Source organism: Coturnix japonica, chromosome 3 (genome assembly GCF_054131305.1).
Source record: "Coturnix japonica strain WE chromosome 3, WE-NBRP24, whole genome shotgun sequence".
Classification (NCBI taxonomy): Eukaryota; Metazoa; Chordata; class Aves; order Galliformes; family Phasianidae; genus Coturnix; species Coturnix japonica.
This window is the reverse complement of record NC_140665.1, coordinates 4,665,271-4,674,936: the sequence shown is the minus strand read 5'-3', so window position 1 is coordinate 4,674,936 and position 9,666 is coordinate 4,665,271. Positions and strand designations below refer to the sequence as shown.

General features: G+C 41.1%; 1 protein-coding gene across 1 annotated transcript in view; it reads left to right on the top strand.

Annotated features, from left to right (window-relative positions):
* Positions 1-926: 926 nt before the first annotated feature.
* The window catches only part of LOC146761228 (uncharacterized), a 415,444-nt gene continuing 406,704 nt past the window's right edge, over positions 927-9,666 (top strand). The window contains exon 1 of the mRNA XM_085540935.1: positions 927-1,402. The gene's annotated coding sequence lies outside the window, so the exon portion shown is untranslated. The remainder of the gene's footprint in view (positions 1,403-9,666) is intronic.

Genomic DNA, 9,666 nt, shown 5'->3' with positions numbered 1-9,666 from the left:
CCTTCTTCCTAGAGAAATAGCTCTTAACCAGAACAAGTTGAAATCTGTGACAGCAGATTTTTTCCCATGACGTGTGACGTGTCCTCGACATTAAAAATGCCTATGGAAAAAAGTGGGTGATTTTGATTAACTTTCGAAGTATTTGATGGGAAAGGTTAAAACAAAACATTTTTTCTTTACTAATACCTGGCTTACGGCACTAGAGAGATTTGTTGTGCAGACCACCACAAGTTTTTATGGGGCTTAAAAGCAGTTTATATCATGCTACAACTTCAAATATAATTATGCTAGCTCAGAAAACACTTTACAGGCATTAAAATCCATGTCTCCACCCATAGTTTCTCATGTCTTAAGTGCAAAAAAGACTGGCTGCTTCAACAAGGCATTTGTAGCCCTTGCTCTAAAGCTGACTCATTTCCAGTTTGCAAATACTGTGGTCTATTGTGACCTTCTAAACTCTTATAATCAAATCACAGAGAGGCAACTTGCTGCATATAATCTCTGTAGAGTGGAAGACTTATAATAACTACTTTTTTTCTTTGTTTTCACAGTTTCTGGCATAAGATAGCAGAACTTAATTTTTCAAGATATTTCAGCCCCTCTTCTCACCTTCTTCCTGGGCCACACTCTCCTGCAGGGTCTGTTGGGTTACCTGGAGCTGCTGGGCATGCCCCAGGGGCTGTGGGGTTACCTTGCTTAGTGCAGGGCTGAGGGAAAGACCTGGGGCTGGGATTGCAGACAAATGCTGTTCCACCGATGTGGGCTGGAGGCAATGGCCACCTCTGCAGGGTGAAGCCATAGGGTAGCAACGAGGGCCTGCAGGGTGATGTGGGGCGCAGGGTTAAGGTGAGAGAGACAGTCAGTCCATTAATCCATCTGCTGAGGGCAGATGGTTCTAAGGGTTCTGAGTCACAGGTAAAGCCCATATCAGGGCACTTCAGGCCCTTAGGAGGTTGATGCTGTGATGAAAGTTTTCTTCAAACTGAGTCTCTTCTTGGGGAGAAGAGGTGCCCAAGGCCAGGTTGGATGGGCCTGGACACCCTGAGCTGGTTGGGGGCAGCCAGCCTGTGACTGGAACTAGATGGACTTTAAGGTCCCTCCCAACCTAAGCTGTTCTGTGATTGATTTTCTAAAGAGTGAAGAGTATTACCGAGTGTACAAAAGCCTGTTTTTAGGCCCTGGTCTCAGGATTATTTAAATTTCGATGTTGTGCCACTGTAATTAATTATGTCATTTGAGGACAGTGAGCTCTATATTTTCACCTGCATGTGTTTTGTTATGAAGCAGCTGGAGGAGAAATGAGATCATCTGAAATCTGCATGGATGAAAGTGGGACTGAGCCCCCCAGCCTGGCGATTCCTCTCCAGCTGTACTGGGCAGCAGAAGGAAAAGGATCATGACTGTGAGTCTGGGTTGTCTTTATACCCTGCTTTCATTTCTTCAATGGAAATGTCTGTCTAAGTGAAATGATGTTGGTTTTTTGGAAGTCTGATTTTGTTGGCTCAATGAGATAGAACTAAAATCCATTCAAAGATCATTCAGCCTGAGCTGAAGTGTTGTTTTTTTTTTTCTCTTTACTTTTCATTCAGTTGCCAAATAGAAAATAAATGATTGACTCAGCACCACCTGACAGATTGCTGGAGAAAAAGTCTGCTGAAAAATGCAAAAGTGTGATTTGTGAGAGATCTGTGGTTTGCTCTGTGTAAGACAAAATACTTCATCAGAATTGAATGAAAGCTCTGGAAGGATTGCAGTGACTTTAATAGGTTTTATCCTAAATCCTCTGACGTTTTGTCTGCAGGTGTAGCTACTCCTACTACTCACTTTGCTAACTACGCTGATCTAAATGCCCAGACTGAAATGCTATTGGAAGTATAGTTATGTTGTTAAAATGCCATCAGGATTCTCTATTTCTGTGTTATAGATTATCCCAAACTTGTAATCTAAATAGATCACTCAGTTTCTGCTGTGTTGCGTTTGAGGTGATGCAGTTTGCTGTAATAGGAAATCAAGTGCGTTCTACATACCACAGCTAAGATGTGGGTATGGTTTCATTTTTTGTTTGTTTATTTGAAACCATGGTTAATAGTGGAAAAAAAAACCCTACTGTAGTTAAAACTTGTAAAGAGAACTAGGTCTGGCAGTCAAAGTACAGGAAGAAAAGCTGCTTTCTGTCTTAAGGTAAGTTTGGCTAATATTCTAAACCCAGAGTGGAAGCCTGTTCAGAGTAACCGATCTTCCTAATGATCGTATTTTGATCCACGGAACAAAACAAGAGTGTGACACAACTACAAAAATAAACACATATGAGAATTACATTAAGGACTGAATTTAATTCCAGTTTTAATTCCCTTTGCAGGTTGCCTGATTATTTCAGTAGGGCTGTAGCTGAAATGTACTTCAGTGTGAGCAATGCTAGTTGATTTAACCTCCAAATAAACTTGGTTTTGCTTTTAGCAACCCCAGCCTTTAATGTAAATACCACAGAGGGTTTTTTTTTTTTTCTAGTAGTGCTGAAAACTTTGTTTCTGTAGATTTTTAATATAACCCCTAAGAAAAGCATTGCAATGGTTGGGTGCAATATGGCTGTCGCTACATCTTCTCATGTCCTCAAGTAGAATGACCTGGCATTTTACTGCTTTATTTGGTTTCCTCTACTAACTGTCTGCAAGGAGAGATTTTGCTCAGACCTAGAGGAGGGGATGGAAAACAGCCAAAACACTCAGAAACTGAACTTAGTGTTTTGTTTCAGCACTATAAGGGTTTTCCTTTTAGTCACTTTATTAAGGAGGCAGCTTTCTGGGAAGAACTGGTAGCATAAGAAATGACATCATGTGTCAGAGAGGAAGTTCAGGTATTGGAATAGAGACACCAGAGGCCTCAGCTGGAGGTATGGAGATAAGAAAGCTGGGAGAAGCTTCTGTCTCTCTGAGCTGTGTGGAAAGCTGGGAGAGGAGGAGACAAAAAGCAGCTTAATATGAATTTATTTCTTGAAAGATCTTTCCCCTCAAAGTTTAAAACTCTGTCTTGATGCTGTGTGGCATCTATCTTAGGTGCAGTGGGTGAATAGTAAACTGGGGCCAGATCTTTGAAGAGAAGCTCCTGGTGAGATGTTAAGCTCAGTTATCTTGCAAGAAGGAAAAAAAAGGTGAGGCTTTTATATGAATTTCAACATGCCATCTTTTGAGCATGTTCTTAAAGTTTACTTGAGCAAAACAGAGCTGTCAAGAAGTTTTTTCTTTGATATTCATTGCAATAGTTCTGTATTCTGGCTTAGACAAAAAAACCTAATTCTGCCATCAGGTCTGTTCTGGGAAAACAAGAAATTGAATGAGATCCCAGTGTTGAGTCTTATTACAGTTTTGCTGTTCAAGAACCCTGATGTTAGCAATGCTCTTTTCAAGCTGCTCTGTGAGTATTTTTCTTCCCCAGCCACTTTCTTCTTTTTTTTTTTGGGTCTGTTTCCAGCTGAGTTTCATTGTGTTTTCAGTGGAGTTTTTGGCTGAGTACCACTCCTGCTTACCCAGCCCTTACAGTAGCACAGTTTCATTAACTCCTGCTTTGTGCTTTGTCCACCATACAGTATGTGACCTATACATGCAACCTCTCAAGAGACTCACCTGTGAGTCAGTCTTGAGTCTGCTGTGATTCAGTACATGCTATTGAGTGGGTGTATCTGATGGTAGCAAAAGCAAACTAGTGGTGTGTGTTTGCCTAAGTACAGACTTCATTAAAAGTAGCTGCTTTAGAAAAACTGCAGATTCATATTATATTTTACTCTTAAAGTAACTGTTCTCCTGGAACTCTACATTTCTTCCTGTCACAGAGTTTAGAGTTGTACTTTATATTAAAACTCTGCTTGTAAATAGTTTGTAAAATGTTAATAATTAAGAAGTGCTACAGGTATAAACAGTCTGGCCTGCAGCAGGGGCTCAACAAAGATCTATGAGCATTGAGTAACCACTTATGCCTTGCTTTTGCATGGCTGCATTGTCATAATGAAAGATTTCATCAAGGGAGACCCGGCTCTGAGATAACTGGACCTTGCATTCTGCTAGACCTGGGACTGGACATTGATTCCGGCAGTGCTGGTGCAGCTCTTGCACTTGGTGTAATTTTGCATTTGGCCAACAAGTGGCAAAGTTTTGCCACTCCGTCAGATGCTAATTGTCTTCAATCTCAGTGTTTTAAAGTCTTAACTAATGATCCCTAAGATGGACTTCTCCCCAACCTCATTAACTAATTAAACAATTCAAAATAAAGAGTTATTCAGGCTGCAAAATATTGCTGAGAGGGCTTTTAGTGCAAACATTAGTGCTTGCACAGAATCCATAACCATTAGAAAACAGAAGCATGATGCCCCAGACAGTTCTGGCTTTATCATTTCAATATGCTCTGCTATTACAGGTTAACAGATTTTATACAGCACCTCTCCCTAGTGCACAGGTCTCTGTGACCCCGGGACCTCACACATTGTGTTCTTTGTGTCAGATTCTGCATTGAGGACTGTGGGAAAACAGGCAGCAGCGTTGCTGGCTCCGATGCAGTTTTACTGCACCTTGTTGGCAAGTGTGTGCTGCCTCTGTTTTTTCTGCAAATAAGGACAAGACGAAAAAGCAAGGCAGCAAGGTTTATTTCCAGAATGTTGGTCCTATCAGCAGCTAGGGCTCTGCAAAGTACAGTTCCTCAGGCAATTGCCTAAAGTTTGAACATCCAAATGTGAACTTTTTTCTCGTGTCCCATCTGCCAGGGGGCTGTGCTGCTCTTTATTGGCAGGATGGTGCAAATTTTAGCTCTTTTGCTCTGACTTAGCTATTGTGCCCCATGTGATAAAGTTCAATTTTGCCTTCTCCGAGGATAATGCTTGACTGAAAACCAGTCTGTATCTTTTCTCCCTTTGATCCTTGTCAGCTTTCTGTGACTTGCCTTTTTACATTGCAGTGCATTAGGAATTTGTTGTATGTTTTATGAGCCAGGAACGCATTAGGCCGTTTCTTGATGCGCTGTGGCTTCTAATTAGCAAAAGAATTACATTAACATTATCCTTGGGAATCAACCAGCAGTCTTGAGGAGGAGATGCTGCTGATATTGGACTTATTGTCTGATCATTTTACTGAAAATGTGAACATTAAGTACCTTGCTGGGAAATGTCCTACAAAAGATGTCATTGCTGATACCTTAATACTTTGATTAGGACAAGAATATGGTGTGCTTCTTCTTCTGAGTATGTCTTGCAAAACAGCATGTTGTCAGATGCTGAAAATCTGCCAGAGGGGAAAGGCAAAGAAGCAGTAGCACAAGTAGAACGTGTCCGTTTTGAGGAGGACAGAAAACTTGAAGAAGACAGGAGATACATCTATGGGGAGGGTGCCCAGTAGAGCATGCTGTGTCGCACATCATTTTCTTAGGCTCTACAGAATGTCTGCAAACAGTGAGAATGCAGCTGGAGCTGCCAGTGGTGCACAGTGTTTGGACAGCATTTTGGAACAGGCAGCCTGAGGAAGTGGTGGAGTCGCCATCCCTGCAGTGTTTCAGGAAAACAGTAGGTGTGGCATTGAGGGATGTGGTTAGTGGGCATGGTGGGGTGGGAGGGCTGTTGGACTACATGGGCTGGCAGCCCATCCTGAGTAATGTTTTTCGGTTGGTGCCAGTTACATCCGAAGAATAATCTGGAGTGATTTAGATGACTTTGGAGCAGGTAAGGCCAAAGTTTGAATGACCGGTGTGGACAGATGGACATAATGGCCTGAGTTGCAAAGCGCAGAATTAGGGGATCTGTCACAATTTGCTTTGCTCATACTGGCTTCATGTTTGGAAAAGCAGCACCATCATCCCTGTGGAACACAATAAATTTGAGGCAACTTCCAAGCAGCAAATGGCAGTTCAAAGCACCGAAACAACTGTATGAGCATAGGAAGTGTGCCAAGACTTGCAGTAACACCTGTGGATCTAAACCAAATTTTGTTAGGGCTGCTGGCAAACCATGGCCCAGCCCTGCTCCTCACAAGAAAGGAAGTAGTAGATTTTGATTTGGTCAGCAGAATGAAGGAGAAAAGAGAAAATCTGCCCCAGCCCCCTGCCTGCATGGGTCTGTGCAGCTCCCAGTACCTTGTCTTCTGCACATCTGCACACTGCCTGTGCTGCAACCCTGCTTATGTATGTTTTCCTACTGGCTTTTGTTTTAATGCAGCTTGGCTGAGAATATATATATATATATATTTCTATTTATCTGTGAGCTGCAGAGTCGAAACCATAAACTTTAAATAGAAGGTCACTTTATATTTACATCCACTTTACAAGCGTGCTGGTATAGGATGTTATAGCTCTTTGGATGTTAACTTTTAATCATGCTGAGCTTTGATGTGGCCATATGCAAAACATTGGAAATGCAGCTGGGGAAGAAGAAAGCGTTAGTGAAAAATAGTCATAAGCCTAAGCAAGGTGCTTAGTTTTATAAAATGCCATTTTAATCAACAGTAGCTATTGTAGGTTGTCTCCCTGTTCAAGGGTCTCAAGAAAAAATGGTGAGCAATGTTATGTAAAACCTTTGCTATCACTCAGTGATTATAATTAATTCTGATTAAAAGAGGAAGTTTTTGGCCTTTAAAATGACAAACTGTTTTTTAGGAAGGAAGATGGATTTAAGGTATATCTTCATTACTTTGCATGATATTTGCCACAGTCTATTCCTTGTTGCAAATCTGCATGAAATACAAACCAAGGATTAGACTGTTCGGAGCCACAGATTGATCATAACTAAGACAAAAGTGAATGTACTGAATGAGGCCCAAAGGTTTGTGTAATTATGCATTATGTCAGACCTGAACAGATAACTGTAGATAAATGTAAGAATTGGGCATAAATACTGAACTGCACATCCTGCAAGAAGTAAAGTAAGCAGCAGAATTAACAGCTTCATTCCAGCAGTTAATATCTGTTATATATGTCTCTACACGCTTATACATATGTTTATGTTTTTATGAAGAGAGTTAGCAAGGAGTGTGTTGAGGACAGCTCTGGATATGTTCAGATCTCAAAGGCTGCTGCATGGACAGAATTGGCTCCAGATCCAGGGTCTGATATTTTTTCCAGTGATATAAATCCTAGTGGTTCCACTGACTGGAGAAAGCTACATTGATCTGTTTAGGTCAAGGATGTAGTCTGTAACTTTTATGCCATTACAACTTATCTGTGTTTTGTATTACTCTTCAGTGGGTTTTATGGCAATGTTTTCATAATTGCAAAGATCTTCAGGGCAAGCTCCAATCTGATAAGCCTTTTTAATGGGTTTTGAGTTCTGTATTCCCCTGTAGCCTTTCTTATGGGGCAGTAAAGTCCATAGTTAATAATAAACAATTGAGACATTCAAAAGGGACACTGACACTTTAGAATACATTACTCTTTCGTATTATTCTTTGAATCCTGTTTCAGTCTTTGCTTTGAGGAAAGAGTCAAGAAGTTATTGTTGCTCAGTGAAACCCATCTGTTGCCTTGTGGTCTGTTCCTCTGCCTGGGCAACCTGACAGAGGCAAATCTTTCAGACTGCCAGGTCATTTCATCTGGGGTCTCATGGGGTTGTGGGGCTGCCCCCTCTCTTGCCACAGAGTGCCGAGTAGAACTCATTTCCATCAATGGAGATCTCAGCAAAACAGGGGGCTGTGGAAATTGAAGGTGGAAGAGGCTTACTGAAATCCATCTTTTCTGGTCCCTGTAGATATGGGAGTCGACTATGCTGTAAGTCTCTTTTTGCATTCCTCACCTAGGTAGTTTCAGAAAGACTCAATGAATAAAGCTCTCCCATTTCCCATGGGAGATTATTCCACAGCCTAGTATACCTACTTTTGCTAAATGTTTCCAGATATCCATCATCCCCATTCCCTTATCCTCATGCTCAGTTTCATCCCATCACTTCTGGTTAGGTATACTTCCTTGAGCCAGCTGATAGAAAATCTTTTCCATTCACAGGAAGAAAAGCCCTTTCTTCTTTAGGAAGCAGAATGTGGGGCTTGACTTACGGTGAGGCTTCTCCTTTCCCAAATAGGTAAGGAAATTGCTTTCTTGCCCTCCTCTTTCTGGCAAGAGATGCAAAGTGTCAATAGCTGTAGATGCTTCAAGCAAACATTCTGAGCAATCTGTCTATTGATTGTTCTAAGTACTATATTCTACTGTAGCGTTAGGTAGGTACAGAATAGTAATGAGTACAGCCGGGAAGGTCATCGTAATAGGTCTTCAACATCTCCTTTTGCAAAGTTAATTTATATCTTTATCAGTTCTGCAACAGAAGCCCATGAACACAAGCCTAACTTCATTAGTCAGTGACTTCTGTTTTGGGAGCATGATGCCAAATACACCTGAGTGTCTGAATAAGGTGAATGGGATTTCAGTTGTACTCCTTCTTTGCCCTGTCATAGGGGCAAAGACCACTCTGCTAGGGGCTGCTTGTTTTCTCTCACAGACATTTCAATCTAACTTACCATGGCCAAGCCTTAGCCAAGCACAGAAATGCTCCTCCAGGAGGAGAGATTGGGTGCTGTTATTTTATGATTTTAATTTTATTTTCAGCCATGAATTAGTACAGATCCCCTTGATGTTGAAGGAAGCCTCCTGAGACAGGGAGTTTTCTGTATGTCTTTGTTGTTGTTTTAAGTATAGATGCTTGTTTTTATTTTCATTGCTGGAGAACCTCTATAAGACAGCGTAGCTCTGTTGAGTGAGGCATATTTAGCCAGTGCTGAAGGTATCTGAGATGACAGAGGGAGGCTTTGTGTTCTGTTTCATTTTTTCTTCTCCAGAACTTCTATGAGTGTCAAATACATACAGCTTTAGATGCAGTATTGATGTTGCCTTCATGTGTCATCTGTGGCTGCTTGTATGGAGCTCCATGGAGCACTGCTTTGGAAAAGTTGTAGTGGGGTGATAGAGATTGTGAAGAACAAGGTAGAATTTACATACAGCTGCTGAGCAAGAAAATGGTTCTGCCTTCTCCTTGAGTAGCTCAAGTCTGAAAGTTACCCTGAAAGCAGATGGCTAAGGCTTGCCTTACCGAACAGCATCATCTCTTCTCTGTCCTTGATATAGATGTTGTGCCTCCTCTGACCCTGCTCAAATCAGATTGGCCAAAGCATTGAGATCTTTCTTTTCTTTTGCTCCAGTTTGGCTCCACTTTCTCCTTTTTGTGCTTCCCCCTTATAATGTAAGAGTCAATGGGAAAAGTCTCTGGGGGAAGATGATGTCCTCGGAGATGCACTTAATCATCCTTGGAACTTTTATTTTGCTTAAAGGACTAAAGCGATATCCTTTAGAGAATAATTATATGAAACACCATGTGTGAGCAAAGTGTGAAATGTCTCCAGTACCAACCAAAGCTATAGATATTTTTATTAAATATTAATGCCATGCATTTAGAAAGGGTTTGCCAAGCAGATGTTAAGCCGGTCTATGTGGTAATTTAATTGAGCAAGGAACATTTCCTGCCGTTTTTATCAATGTCAGACTTTACATGACATTTTAAACTAAAAATATAAAACGGAGAAAGAGAGAGGGGAAAAAAAATAATTAATAATCAGTTTCCATTCATGACTATCTGTTAATATTTCCCCTCAGAGGATTTAATGTTTCTCCTGAATGTTTTTCTTGGAGGCTGATACGAATCTGAGCTAACCTAGA